A 16,956-nucleotide genomic window follows, 5' to 3' on the forward strand; every position below is an offset into this window, starting at 1 on the left:
AAACATTTCTCAAGAATGAACCAATAAAATGAAATCCAGAAAAAAAAAAAAAAAAAAATAGAAAGAAATGCTCTTAAGCTGGGCTCAAACAACAGGATTTTGAAATCTGGTTGCAGCACACACATAAGGAGAATCTTTCCCAATGATCTACCCTCAAATCTTGCACAGACTACAAGTTTTTTTAACATTGTGGCGAATCACACATTAAGAGATAATATGAAGATTATCATGGCAGAAGGAGAGCCTCGGGTAATCTCACGCAGCACCAGGTCGTCGTTGATATTTCATTGATGTTTACATTAGCTAGCGTGCTTAGCAACTTTCTGTACTCACCCGGTGAGTTCAAAACTGAGGTGATTTCTATCCAGCGGCTAAATCGGGCAAAAACCCCTGTAGTGTGAGCCAGGCTCTACTTCAAGCCAGGCTGCTGCTGGTGTATGACAAAGAATATTAAATGCATGTTGTAGTATGACAAAGAAAATTGTGTTTCTTGGGTTCGACGCTATTAAACGCTTGCATAATTCCACCTGAAAATATATATATATATATATATATATATATATATATATATATATATATATATATATATATATATAATATATGCCAGACAAAATCACGTGGTTCAAAGTGTTTCCTTTGATTTGCTGAGTCCTGCGCACTCTGGAAAGTACAGCAGCTGCACTATAAGGAGATTGAAAAATACATCAAGGTAACATTACTCCTCCCATAATCCCTCAGTTCTCAGTTAGAGCTGAGACCTGACAGGTCCGTCAGGCTTTCTTCATTCTGTATAGTTTGATCAACACGGTGACAGTCCCCGATGGCCACTCTCAATCATAGCCACAGCTGAACTCCTCTCATCCAACGGCCCACTCTCCGCTGGACCCCACACCTCTCTGACAGACATTTGATGTGTGTTAACACACACGCACACACACATTCACTCAATGTGTGTTATAGCGAGATAATGGCTTGGTTCTATAACCACTGAGCTGCCTACGAAGGCAATATTTGAAGACATCATAGACTTGTTTCTGACGCAACTACAGTATATAGTCTGCAGCACGATTACGCTGTAAAAGAAAGAAGTGACATTTTATTCAGCTTATGAGTCACAGGCACTATAATTTGTGATAACTTTGAATCTGTATCACAGCAATATTACACCAACTAGCCAAACACGGTTACACAGTCTGAACAATTTTAGCTTTGTGATCTCCCAGCATACACTGCAGCATAAACAAATAATGCAGTTGTTGTTTAAGGGTTATTGTCTTCTTGGCTGATTTTATTTTCTACCGTTGCCGATTTTGTCATGATTATTAGTTATTTGTGTGATGGTTAGGTCCTCAAACTTATAATCGAAGTCATTGATTACTCACAGATTTGGAATGACACGAGGGTTAAACCTCCATTTATTTTAATAAACATTTATTTATTTTTAATTGAATCCGTCAAGCATGTACAGTTCAGCTGCTGTTTATCATATTTGATGTGTTCTATGTATATATATAGTTCAATGTTTATAAATGGTTACAATGTTTTATGAACATTGAATTAACTTTCTATGGAGGGACAAAAATCTCTGAGGCACAGGTTTTATAATGTGTGTTTATTAAAATAAAATATAGAGTTTGGAACGACATGAAACGTCATGTTCATAAAAACACAAAAACACTTTAACACAATATGATATACCCTTTCAAGGAAAAGATTGTCAAGTGTCTTAAAAAGCTCTAAATTCAAAAGGTAATGCTGCATATTTCCAGGAGAAGTCAATACCGAAATTCATAGCAAATAGCTTTCTTCTAAGATAGCAGACAAAGCATGTGAAATGTTGTTCCTGAGTTCGATTTTTGCTTACTATGGATTTCATGCTATTTTTTGACTATTACCAACATAATAACACTCAGTTCATCTGGAATCTATTGTGACTAAAATTTCCTTTGGAGAGGTGCTACTTGTATGGTGCACTGAGCTGCTGCCTATGTTACAAAATATACAAAACATGCAGTTACTGAATATTATTATTATCATATTATTATATACTTATGATTACTTTTAAATGGAACTGTTAATGTAGATAATAGACAATGAGACCCTTATGAACCTTATGAGAACATAAGATGCTTATCACGACCTTAGTCCTATGCTTCCTTTTAATGTTATGGTGACCATTCTACATATAGAGTGCATTTTTTTTTTGTGAATACACGAGCAACGCATGACCATCAGAGTGTTTCATGTGTGGTCATCAGCAACCTAAGGTAGATTTATGGACAGCTTAACAGCAAGTCAGCGCCAAGATGTATGCCTGGTGCACTAACATCTGTCTTTGTGTCATCTGTCATCGATTCTAATTCAACGTGACCGCATAGGCTCTAAATCTCCCACTCTGTAGACATGAAACTGTCATGGAGGTACCTGACTTCAAAATAATGTACAAACCCCCCCCAGCAAGTGGATGCCAGTAAAACTGACCATATAGCACCTATCCAAAGTGTGATTGATTGAAAAGCCGTACTCTCTGATGTGAGGGATGGTACAGACGGAAAATAATTGTTCAAGTAGGCATGGCTCAGCGTTCGCATGTTACAAATGTTTTCCAACTGCTGTCAGTGACAACTCATCATCCTTTTTGAGGGACAAATTGTTTTTTATGAGTTTACATGTTGTACTGCAAAAGTGATGGGCTCACGAAGCACAGCAGGAGTAAGTGACACACCGCAGGAGGTTGTGTGTTATTTAGATTTTTTTTTTTTTTTTTACTTTTGTTTACAAGTAATATTCCAAAATCAATAAAAAAAAAAAAACTCAACAGCATTCGTGGCACACTGATAAATTTTACATTTTTTATATATATATATATATATATATATATATATATATATATATATATATATATATATATATATATATATATATATATATAATAAATAAATAATTTTCATTTAAATATTACACAAATAGCTTAAGGGGAAAAAAATAAAAGTGTAAGTGAATGAGGTAAATATTTGTAGGATTTATAATAATACATGCATAATTTTTTTTGGCTGTTTAAATGTTTTAAATGCTACATTGTCATTGTAGTTTTGGATGTAAAATTAGATATAAGTTTAAATTGGAACTAGCTCCATTCACAACTATTGTAAGTGCCTCATTTAGGATTGTGATATGACTGTAATCTGTATAGTTATTTGGCAACATTTTAGAATAAGGATTCAAAAGGTATCACACTAATTATTCAGTGTTAACTATGACTATTCCCTCTATAAATTCCTAATTTGCTGCATATTAATAGAATGTAGTTTTCAAATTCGGGTATTGGTTGGGATTAGGGATGCAAAATAAGGTCATGTAGAATAAACGCTTAATTACAGTTTAATTATTTAATTATTAATATGTGTTACTCGTTATTTTTTTCTCAAAATGAAAGGTCTTTATGATTTCAAAATTATATATATATATATATATATATATATATATATATATATATATATATATATATATTCTCTTTTTTGTGGTTTGATTAACATAAATGACAGACAGAAGGAATATTAAACTGCTACCACTTTAGGAGCTGCCCAGATCCAATATATTATTGAACATGTGTTTTCTTTCATTCTGCCACATAAAATTTTATGCATTTAACCGTTCAAGTTCTATAAACTACCTGATCAAATAACATTAACATACCTGGGCACGCTTTTGAAGCGAGACACGAAATACGTACCAATAAGTACATCAGTGCAGTTTTTCAAATGAAATAAGGCAGTAAAACACCTCTGACACCTTTTATTCCTCTTCACACAAGAGTGTTTCAATTAACAGAGCGTAATTTTCATACAGTTATTTCAAGAATACCATGTCATGACTTCAAAAACAATATTAAACTAAAATCTGGTGCTTTTGAACTGTAGCATCACACATATATGTATGGCTTTTTACTGCATGATACGCCGTTGAATTCTGAACCGTCGCAATATGTAACTAAAGCAACATGACAATAGCATAACGCAAAATATCATAGCAAAACTTACCTATGTCAATGTAAGAAAACATGTGCCAGGGTCACGTACTGAACCTGTGTTTTAACATCAATCAGTGGACATTTCTCTTTGAAATTGCGGCCAATCATTCAGTAAGGTACATAAAACAGTGCCGCACAAAAAGTGCACAGAGGTACATATTTTTAAGAGACCAGGTTGCCTATAAAGCACCAAAAATAACTTGGTTCAATACACCCACACTATAATCACACTCTTACTTGCTGCTGATTACGTTTCAATGGCTTACCATCACTTGTTTTTTATACCGCAATGCTTAAAAATGCATGCAATAAGTATGCTTTTTTTATTATATCTCCCACTTCTTGCCTCATCCCAACAAATACTTTACTTTTATTATTTTACATTATTGTTTGTGGTAATGAACATTATGTCAGTAGTGTCGTTGATTGCATTTATCCTGGAATATTCCTATATGGGTTGTTGTGAGGCAGAATTCATCCGTGGCCAGTGGTGTACTGTCTGACAGGACCGGATATTTTGAGGCTTATTTCATATGAACTGATATTTTGCAACTAGTCAAGATCACTCAGCCATGAAAACTAACTAATGCTTTCAGCACACCCCTGTTTCCACCTCAGCACCTCTCTCATGTCAGATCCGGCACTCTTTTTCTTTGGTTAGGACTATATTTAGATATTACGAAGAGAGATCTGCATGCAGTATCCAGCAGAGGTGGGGAAGACTCTGACTCAGGCATGTCTCTGTGCTTTATGGGGGAGACAGCGGGTCTCTCTAATTGGGCCGCTGTCAGTCAGCTAAAAGCAGTAGGAGACATGGATTTTCGCCGGCGTGTGCATGGTGGTGGTCCAATATGTTTACAACCATGACAGGAAAGGAGCACATGTGGGTGTAATCCTGCGCCTCTGCAGGAGAGCTTTCTGGCCCGGCTGAGAAGAAGAGAGAGACTGGGAGATTGAGAGAGAGGCTTTCCTTATGCTGAGCCGCAAGCAGTCAAGTGTTGCAGTTTAACACATAATGGAAGCTGCAGGGAGTCATATGACGAAAATAAATAAACCTGCAGTCGTCACGGTGCGTTTCTGTGCACACCTGTGCACGGATGCGTTCCGGGGAACGCAGATACGCGACATGCAGACAAAAAACTCGAAGGTTATTGTCACGAGGCATCATGCGCATTCGAAGTGAGATGCCATATGCTGTTTTAATTAAATGGATATGAATGCAACCTTCAAAAAAGATGTTATAATTCAAAAGTCAGAGTTGCTCTTTTCCATATACTAAAAATGCATGAATGTCTGAATGTCACCGAGTATAAAATCAGCTGCAATTTTGCATTTAAAAAAAGTCCCTTTGCATGTGTATAATATATGTATCTTACCTCACCTACAGAATAATGTGAAGCACGAGCGCAATTAAAAGTAAACAAAGAAAATGGTGGTGGAAAGATTACTAAGAAATTGTACTTAACTAAAAATTATGCTACTTAAGGAATAGTTTATAAGGAATAATTAGTAAGTAAAGTACTGAAAAATTATATTTATATATCTGAAGTAAATAAGTAAATAAGAGTAAGTAAGTAGACCACTCAGGTCCACTTTAGTATTATTTTTCTATTTTTTCCCAAAATATGACGTGAACATTATGGAGCATAATTAACCCTAACACCCAGTTATGTTTGTTTTTCAAGTACAAGACCCAGGAAATCCCTTATATGGACAAACGCATCAGATATATCTAGCTGAATAACATGCAGATAGAGACGCTTTGACTGATGAAACGGGAAAGAGATAAGCACACAGTCGCAATGCAACACTAATTATCATAGCTTGTAGCGCAGTATACACTTATAAAAATTAAAAAAAAATAAGAAGCAACACGGAACCACAGAAGCTAACTGTTTCAAACATGACTGATAGTGATTTTGGAGCAAAACAAGATATTAGTCTCATGTTTGATGCTATTAATCAAACACACCATCAGCAAAAAACAAAACAAAACAGTGAGTCTTTTTGATTGGAATGGGTTAAAAATCACATTGTAAGTGTAGTTTGTTCTACTAACAAAGGTGGACTCCAGACACATTTTCAGTAGGACAAAAAAAGCTGTTGTTATTAAAAAATGTTAACCCATACTTAGGCTTCGGAATCCAAACTCTTACAAATTGGGAATAAGATGCTTAAGGTCAGGAATCATCTCATTGTTATAAGATAAAAATTGTGATATTACTTTAAATCATTCAAGCACAAGATTTGTGCACTGTTTTCTGTACCCCGCACATAGGGGTATAGCCATTATTTCAGAAATGAGGGGGACAGAAATGGAAAAAAAAGAAAAGAAAAAAAGATAGCCTTTTTTAGTTTTATTTTACTCAAGTAAAAGTACCACAATTTAATTATACTCCAGAAAGTACCGTAACAAAAGCATTTGTAGTTATTTCCCACCTCTGATTGCAAGTTATCACAAAATCTTGATTGCAGTTGTTTCTAAGGGTTGCCCAACCAGTTATCAGGTTTAGGGGGAAAGCACTTTTTCACACAGGGCCATGTGGGTTTGGATTTTGTTTTCCCTTCATAGTAAATACCTTCACCAAAAACTGCATGTTATGTCTACTTGTGTTATCTTCTATTAATGCTTAAATTTGTTTGATGATCTGAAACATTAAAGTGTAAGAAACAGGTAAAAAAGTGTATATATATATATACTGCGCACAATCTCACTACAATCTCATTGGCTGGCGTTCACCTGTTGTTGTACATAGTAACTAGATGTATACATACAGTGTTACCACAGTGTAAGTATCTACAGCTGTAATATTTCTGTAACTACAAATATATAACAACTTTCAGAATGGTATGTGTAAGTACAAATGTGTAACAAGACATTTATTTCACTTAAGTACTCGTGTAACAGGAATGATATAACATTTTTTTTTTACCAACAGTAATAATCGATCAGTTACTTTTATTTACTAGTGATTATGATTACTGAGACTAATAGAACAAAAAATTGTTTAATCAAATCAACAATAATCACTAGAGATTAAGTAGAAGTATTCACAACTAAGCAAGTCAGTTCTCCTCTGGCCGGATGCCCAGCACTTAATTTCCCAGTAAAATTAATTTCCCAGTACACAAGTGTGTGTGTGTGTGTGTGTGTGTGTGTGTGTGTGTATGTGTGTGTGTGTATATGTATATGTATGTGTGTGTGTGTGTGTGCGCGCATGGCTCCAGTGATCTGTCCACAAGGCTCATCTAGGTGTTCCGATGCATCTCTTGGTACTGAGCCACAACCTACGAAATGAGAAACAGAATAAGAAAAAAAAAATATTATAGACAATAAATAGACTAATATTAGTGTAGATGCCATTCTTTTTACAATGCAACAAGAACATTGTGTGTTTTGGGGAAGGTTCCCAGTGCCGGCTGATCTAAATATTGCAGCCTAACAATCCTTTAACGGATTTGAATGATAGAATAGTGTGCTATGTGTAAGTTTGGTTAAAGAGATGTGTCTTTAATCTAGATTTAAATTGACAGAGTATGTCTGCTTCCAGAACAGTGTTAGGGGGATAGTACCAGAGTTTGGGTGCTAAATAGGAAAAAGATCTGCCCCCCATGTTCGATTTTGATATTCTATGTATTATTAAAGCTTGCTCAAGTATTGAGTAGCTAAACCATTCAGGGTTAAATAAGTTGGATCTGGAGTTGGTGGAGTTGGTGTAGCACTGTAATACCAGTGTACTTACATGGTAACTCTTTAGAAACTTTCACTTAATATAAAGTTTAACACTTTCTTGAACAAAAAGGGATAACACTTTATTTTAAGGGTGTCCGTAATGCAGAGTGATTACCTAGTAAGTACTTTGTAGTAGTACTTAAAAAAACAAAAAGTACTTACCATGTAACAAAGTTATAGAACATTTTGTACTGTTATGTAGGTGTAATAGGCTGCGACGGACCAAGTCTGTTACACAGCAACTTATGTAACCAAAAGATGTCCACACAAGTGCTTAAATACATGTGCCTTTTTAATTGCATTAAAATTACATAATATTAGACAGGTATAAGCTACATAAAGTATATCAAGATTGTACTTAAGTTTACTTCATGTATAACTATACTATATACTTTATCTAGCTGCACATTAGTTTGATTTAACCCTTTAGTATACAGCTTAAACACATGTAATACCTTGTTACATTAAAATCTAGATTGTACTTTGGTGTAAGTAGCTATGTAACAGACTCAGTTTGTTACATATGTGTAACAGCTACTGTACAGGCTGTTCAATAACTTACATTAAAGTACATTTTATTTCATGTAAGTACAATGGCTACTACTAAGTACCTAATTAGGTAATTATTCTGTATTATGACCCCAAAAGGTTTGTCCTGTTACACATTTGTACTTTCATTACCAAAAAGTGTTGTTACCGATGTCTTGTTACACATTTGCACATACACATAACACTGAGTTGGTTGTTACATATGTGCAGTTGCACAAACATTAGAGCTGTAGATGCTACATATAATGGCTAGTCAAGTTAACACGTCATTGGCACGTTAACACATTAATTGATTAATGCTGACAATTATTTTATCTGTTATTTTATCTAAAGTTAACACAGCTTTTTTGTTATTAAAGTTATTAAAAAGTCCATTGCTCACTGGCTCTGAATACATAAACAGATAAACCATGGGTCACAGGAAGGCTTGATATGGGCGTCATCACGTGTGTCCACCAATGAGAACATTTGGGGTGGGCCTAAGACTGCAGCCACGCTCATGACTTCATTAGAGGAAAATAGGAAGTAGCAGGTAGTTGTCAAATCCTCTGATTCAGATCAAGTACAATCTGATCTATATGGATCTGAGATTTTTATTTTTTTATTTTTCCTTCACCTCACCCTTTCTCTACTTATGAAAAAAATAATCTTTTTAAGACTCAAGAGGGACAGATTAGATGAAAATATGTGTGAAGCGCTTCATTTTTCATGAGTCAGCTGCAGGGCAGGTCTGAGAAGAACAGCAGTAAGTGGAGAAGTGGGCTGCAAAGCAGCTGCTGCCAGTGCAGTACACTTCAAGAAAATGCTTATGAAAGACTTATGACTTAAAAGGTATGATATCCTAAAGCTGATCACACAATGTCCGATATGAAACGGTATTATCAAATACAAAACAACAAAATACTGAGACAAAACTGCATTACAAAGGCTAGGTTTCACAGAGAGAGAAAAAAACGAAGTGCAATGTTTATTTTTCTTCTTGTTTTGATGGCATGCATGACAATAGCACATAGTGCAACTCAAAGTCAATCATATTCAATAACACTTTAGCCTAAATAAATTAAATTAAATGTGGATTATGTGCTGCTAATGGCGTGTCTTCAAACAACCTTCATGTCACACCATTACGTCAATATTTCAAACATCCCCAACCCAAACATAACACGCATATCTCTTCTATAAAATAGAACCGTGTCTCAATACGCTACTGTGAAAAATATTCATAAAATACAGAAAAAAAATCATAATAAATTTAATTTAGTTAGAACTAAATTAATTTTATTTGATTTAATTTAAGCAAATACGGATCATTATCTATCAAAATGTACAAAAATAAGGATGTACTGAGAAAAACTAATAATTATAATTCGGATTAGTGTGACATACGGTTAAAAAAAAAATGACAAGGTTATGAAACAGTCGCCATCCGACTGTCTAGTATTTGGACAAATAATCCGTCACTCTTTTCCTTGAGCAAACAGTAATTACACACTTTTGCTGAGTGCAGTTTTGAGAGCCGATATTCCTGGTGGGGTTCTGTAGGGCCATACATTCTCTGGCTGATGACATTTTCAATGAATACATATCGGTGCTTTCTGGAAACCGACGTCAGTCCAGCCTCACCTGTGGTCAAGTAGCCCACTTATCATCCGCATTCACTTTTAGCTTCGTGGAACGCCAAGGTTGTGACTGTCATGTGTTCTCAAGAAAACAAACAAGCATGCATCTCGCGTCGGAGCTCAAAGAAAACCAGCGTGAGGGATTCAGAACTTACATATAACATTCACGATAGATAAACTTTATTATTTATTATCCGCACCATGGCAATATCCTCATTTGAGGTCCACTTCACCAAAATGGCAGAGACAATTTTCTCATAATGTTTCCTTAGCCAAGTGAACAAATCAGCATGTTACCTCAGAGGCCTTTCTATTAACAAGAGCTTGAATTTAATATCTATTTGATCATGCTGAGAACACACCGTACTCTAATCCTAGTTAAAAGCAGAGGCCTTCAGTCTCTAATATATTTATCCCTTCTACATTTCTTTTAAGATTGGTTTATTTGCATACAATAATACCAAACTCCGCTCTTGGCATGTATTTCAACAAAAGCTTGTGATTTCTCAAGGTTTGTGTACTCAGAGTAACACAAAATAGTGTCAGATATTTCTGTTTGACAAAAGCCCAGAACAGAAGCTGCATATTAAATAAGGGATAGTTCAATATATAGTTTACATAGCAGTTATATTTCATTTTATATATGTATTTTTTTGGTTTTTCACATTAATCATCACAACTCACTTGTCTAATCCTGCAAGGCAAGCATCTGGTTACGCAATACTGACTGTTACCTAATATAAAGTGAATGAAATTAAAAAAAAATCCCAGGTTCTGCTCAAAGCAGATATTAAACATTTATTTGCATACTGCACATTTTGACAGCTAATCTAGGTTCCTGGGTGCCAAATAAGTTCAAATAGTAAGAAGAAGAAGAAGAAGAAAAGATTGTAGAAGCTTGTATAATCAAAGCTGAGAGGCCTTCATTGGTAGGACCACTCACAATAATCAATTGCATCCTAGAATCCTAAGTCCTGTATTTTTTGTTTGTTTCAGCAGAACAAAGAAAGAATGCAATTTTTCTTCAGGAAAAATGTTGCCAGAAAGTTGTATTGGTGTAGGACTTTGATCTACATTTCAGCCCACCGAGAGAGTGAGAACTGAATTGCAAGCACAAACCTGATATGAAAGTGTGACATGTTTGGCCCATAAAATTGTGCGGGTTTTGTAAGCTTATTTCCGGCATGATGTACATTCAGCAGATTTCAGTGTGAGTCAGGTCACTGGTGTACCAATTCACATGGAAAATAATAGTTAAGGAATAACTGCTCTCTCTCTCTCTCTCTCTCCTCTCTCTGCATAAATTACGTACAGTGGTTATTTCCAGTTATTCACCATTAAGCAGTGACTTTCAACTCAAGAACACACACATACATGCATGCATGCACGCACACACACACTCAAGCATGCATCGCAAATGTACAAACTTTATAAAAGCTTTTTAATGTACTATTTAACCCCCGAGGGGATGTGCGTGTTTGACAGCATGCAGCTTAATAGTTTTTTTTGTTTGTTCGTTTGTTTCATAAAAGTATTCAGGATCATAGTTTTCTGTGAAAGAAAAATAATACTAATAAAATTGATTTAATTATGAAACATCAGTTTCCGCGAAAATGGCAAAGGTGCGTTGTAAATAGTAATAAGTATTACATAGCATTAACCTTCTCACCAAAGACATTTATATGTTTATTTATATTCATTTACCTTTATTCACACGCTCGTATCAACATATCAGCTGACAGATGTGTTCTATCTGTTTGTTTTCACATAATAGCATGCATTGCACAGTTAAGCCGTGTTTGTTTGTTTTTTTCTTTTTAGTATCAAGATAAACATTTCAGTACCATCAGCATTATGCAACAATATTTGCTGCCATGCGCGTTTGTGCGCTAAGCAGAGTAACTTTGCCAAAATCTTAAAAATGTTGTATGATCACTCATGACTAAACTGGGACTGACTTTAAAAATGCACTTGATATTTGACATCTAGGCAGAGTGGTTCGAAATCACAGTAATCAGAGGAAATAATGTGGCCCTTCTTTGTACGTTTTGTAGCAGCAATTCATATCTTGAGAAGTGCCACATAGCAAATGGTCACAGATGGCTGGTTTAATGTTACGAGGACGCATTAAAACGCAATGCTCAACAGCTGATGTCAAAAGCAGACGAGCAGTGTGTTTCGAGATTGCATGTTACAACTGTATCGGCATGCAGCGGCGACTGCGTTTGTGGTTCAGATGAAATGATTAAAAAAATCACACTTCATTTTTTGAAAGCCTCAGCATTTACATAATCATTTATGCATATTAGCGTGTATGTGTCATGTGCAGGTGCGCAGCCTTTCAAGTAATCAAGTTAGCGTGATCTGCATTCACTGAAAAACACGTTAGGGAGGATAGATGTGCTTTATAAATCTGTTACGTGTAGAGATATCGGTGCTGTTCCACTTTATCAAGATTATGGGCATCTGGTGTGATCAATTCTCATCAATACACAAACACATGGTATCCGTTTACTAAGTCAAAGGATGAATAGCTTGAATGGTTCAATATCCATATGTTCAAGTGTTGTAATGACCAAGAGTCATTATATATATATATATATATATATATATATATATATATATATATATATAATAATACTATTTGAAAATACACTGCAGAGAATGTCCACTTTAGAAACGAATCATTATTATTTGCAACTACATGTCTACTGACTCTCAGACTAAACTGTTTTGTTAGGTTTAAGGTTAGTAGAAGTTAGCTGACACACGGTTGTCGGCATATATATGTATATGTACACCTATATATCTCATTAGCGACATAGCGATATTCGTAAGACGCCACAATATTACACACGACAGCTCAAAGGCTCTCTGTGAATCTAAAATATGGTGACATTAACTGACGGGGGGATGCTGATACCTCAATAAAACGATCTCGCAGCTATGACATAACATCACATTCCTTCGAGTTAATATGATGTTCCCACTAATTAACATCTCATGGGCACGTCATGTCATCACGTTCCCCCGACTTAATATATCGTGGTCGTAATAAATAGATTTACATTTTACATGCTGCTTATACCGAGGCAGCTCAAAAAGAAAAAAAAAATATTATAGTAATTATTTGATGGCAGGCAGGCAGGTAGGCAGAGTACAAATGAACGTTAGTTTTTTTTGTTTTTGTTTTTTTTTTGCACATTAATCTTGAAATTTAAGATTTAATACTTTCAAACACAGCCCTACTGAAAAATGCAGTGTTCAACAGTATTATCTCTGTACAACACACAATATAGAATGTTGCATTCATTCGTTATTAATTTTCTTGCATAAAATTTACAGACTCGTGTATGAATCCGTTAAAAGTCTACATGTGAACATCCTAGCTCGGCTGCATTCAGATTCAGCTGAAAATATATAATGTGTGTGTGTTCGAAACAAAAGGGTCATTACTTGGCTGGCTAGCATAACCCTAGTAAAAGGTATTCTTTTAACAATATTAAAAATGAATGAACGAATAAATGAATGGACAAACGGACAAACAAACAAACGATCGAGGTCCACATACTGCGCTTCATTATCAATAGCGAGGCCCGTCTCGCTAAAACAAAAGCAATTTAAAAACCACAGCAGGAATGCATTTTATATAAAATCTGAATGTCGATATTAACAGAGATGTCATGATTAGGCCTATTAATGCTATTATAATCTCCTCCAGATGCCCACTCTCTGTCTAAAGAACTGAAGGCTCACATGCAAACATTACAGAACAGCTGAATATCAACAGCTTGATGCCACTGACTTTGTGAGGAAACCAGACAAGTGTGGTTAAGTTGTTTTGATATGTGTACCCATTGAAAGCAGTCTTAATGAGCGCCCAAAGGGAGGTTCATTTGCGTACTTGGTGAAGTCATATGATTGGGCGTAAAGTAATTACACGAGCGCCATTAATAGCACAGCAGACAATATGACACAGCTGTTATTGGAGATTAATCTGAGGAAGCAAACCTGAGTAAACAAAAATAAACAGCGAGGCAGGCAGTGTGGCTCTGCAGAGACATCCTTACAGCTGCTCTCGCCACACTCAACTCAGATTTACTGATACGCGTTCACGCAGAACGCCGATCCCTGATCATACTTTGCTAACTCTGCCATCAGGCAGGCTTCTTTCTTGTAACTTGCTGGTGGAACGTTTTCGAACATCTCGTCTCCAGATGATGTGCTATTATAGTTATGTGAACATCGGATCTGAATTTAGAGGGGAAAAAGACCTGTGTGACTCATGATACGAAAAAGATCCAGCAAGGTTATTCAAGAGTCACACTGGAGCTTCTGGTTTTGTTTGCTATTGCACATGCTGGCATTCAAAATGTGTTCGGGAAGGAATCCTATTCATAGGGAAAAAATGTTTGCCCCTTAATGTCATATTTCTGAATAGCTGTGGTAAAGATAGTGAGATGTATTTGGAAGTCACTCTTAAAAAATGTATGAATTTCATTGCAGATGACAAAATATCAAACCAAACTTTCTTTTTAAACTTTATTTCACTTTCCTTTCCTGAGACATTGTTGACTGTGCTTTTGTATAAAACTGGTCTATTGGTGATCTGTGCACTGATATCCTGAAGGACTCACCTGTGGCCATATATATATAGATTATGTATACAATAATAAATAATATTTCATGATATTATAGTTTACTTTATTTTCTGTAAACTGCATAAAGAAAAGACAGTAAACCATAATAATATTAAATATTATTACAATTTAAAATAATTGTTTGTATTCATTTATTCCTTTTTTTTTAATAATTTGCTGCTCAATTATTATGCACACATTTCTCATTCTTACCAATATTTAAAAAAAAAAAAGATATGTTGCTTCTATTTTTTGGAGGAAAATGTGTTTTGTTTGTCACTTTCGACTGTCATTTTTGATCAAGTTAATAAATCTGTGTTTAACAAAAGTATTCATTTCTTGACCTAACTTGACTTAAAGGAAGAGAAACCCAAGAAAGATGCATCTAATTACTTTTAATTTAACTGTGTATTGTATGTAAGGAATAACTGACAAAAGACAACTAAATTGTTGAAAAAAAAACATGACACCACAGATTTAATTATTGAGTGAAATATTCAACCTGGCCTCATAAAAATATATACTTCTGTGCACTCTTTGTATAACACTGGCACGTTTCCAACCATAAACCTACCCAAAAATGCAAAACTGATTTAAACACACATGATTTGAGCTTCTTGTACATTTCTGTACTCTGTGAGCTACTAAACAAACTTACAGAAAACCCATAGATATGAAGCTGTATATGCGTGATGCTAACATTCAAAGCAATTGTTTTCAAATATCCCAGCATATTAATACTGTTTTGAAGTCACTGTGATATTCTTCAAGTAATTGTGTGAAAACTATGCTTTATTAATCAAAAAAAAAGGAATAAAAGGTGTCAGAGTTTTACTGGCTCTAAGTGATCATATCTTTTGAAAACTGAAGTGATATGTACTTGCTGGTACGTATTTCATGTTTTACTAAAAAGGAACATTTATGTAATAAGACCAGGTAGGAATATATATATATACATATTATACTGGAATTTTTCCCTTAGCTTTAAACAGTCTCAGTATAACCCTACTTTTTAAGAAACCTTAGGGGAACTATAGGTCAGTTTCCCATCTGCCTTTCATTGAAAAAAAGCGTTTGAACGGGTTGCGTTCAACCAAATCTCTGCCTTTCTCACACAGAACAACCACCTGGACAGCAACCAGTCTGGCATCAAAGCAGATATTCGACCGAAACTGCCTTGTTGTCAGTTGTTGAAACACTAAGACTTGCAAGAGTGGCTTCCAAGTCTTTGTTACTTATCTTAGTTGAACTGCCTTTAATACCATCAACCACCAGTTCCTTCCTGTAAACACTTTTCAGAACGGACATCTCAAGAACTGCACTCCAGTGGTTTGAGTCTTACCGCTCAGACGGGTCCTTCAAAGTACATTGGAGAAGAGAAGGTATCCAAGTCACAGCATCTCAGGACATCTCACGTTCTTGGACCAATTCTCTTCTACGTCTACATGACATTGCTATGATTTTGTCATTCGGAAACATGGCTTTTCATATCACTGCTATGCTGATGACCTCTCATTTCATCCAGATGATCCGACCATAACTGCTAGAGCCTCAGCATGTCTTACATTTCTCACTTGGCAGGCCAATTCCATCAAACCTCTACAATTAAATGCCGCTGCAAGATTAATGAGCCGAAAAGAATGCATGTCCTAAAGAGGTACATAATCACTTTCACAAACTGTTCCAACCTGGTCAATACGAGCAGCTGAATCATCTTCAAGAAACAGCTAAAAACACATCTCTTCCGGCTTTATTTGACCCTGTAACTCTTCTTATGTTTTCTATTTAATCTTTCTTTTCATAAAAATAATAATAATAATAATAATAATAATAATAATAATAATAAAATTGCATATTTATTCTCTTACCACTAGTGTTACTTACCACTTACCAGAGTTTCTTTAAAACTGAAACTAGATTTATTTATATCTACTTGTTTTCTATCTAAAAAAAGACTTGTCATGGTGTTTACATGCTGTTGCTTTATATTTGTTTATATTGCATCTTTTGTTTTCATTTGTAAGTTGCTTCGGATAAAAGCATATATAATAAGGATATAATTTGCCATAGTAATATGGAACAGTTATGTAGTCAACAAACAAAAGAATTTCATAACTTAAATTGTTCATCAAACAATCAGAATCAAGCATTCAACATCCCTGTTTGTGTAAATTATTATTATTATTATTATTATTGTTTAAACACATGCAGTCTCTAATATTTTTCAGAATCATGTTTTGAGCACATGCACAGATCAGCAGGTTAATATCGAAGCGTATGACAGAACTGATGAGCGTCTCAGTTAAAGGGTAAAGTGTCTTTTAGTCTGCTGGTGGTTGCCTGTGGCCTGCAGGTGGGAGACAGTTAAACACTGCTTCCTGCCGC

Source organism: Puntigrus tetrazona, chromosome 14 (genome assembly GCF_018831695.1).
Source record: "Puntigrus tetrazona isolate hp1 chromosome 14, ASM1883169v1, whole genome shotgun sequence".
NCBI classification, from domain to species: domain Eukaryota; kingdom Metazoa; phylum Chordata; class Actinopteri; order Cypriniformes; family Cyprinidae; genus Puntigrus; species Puntigrus tetrazona.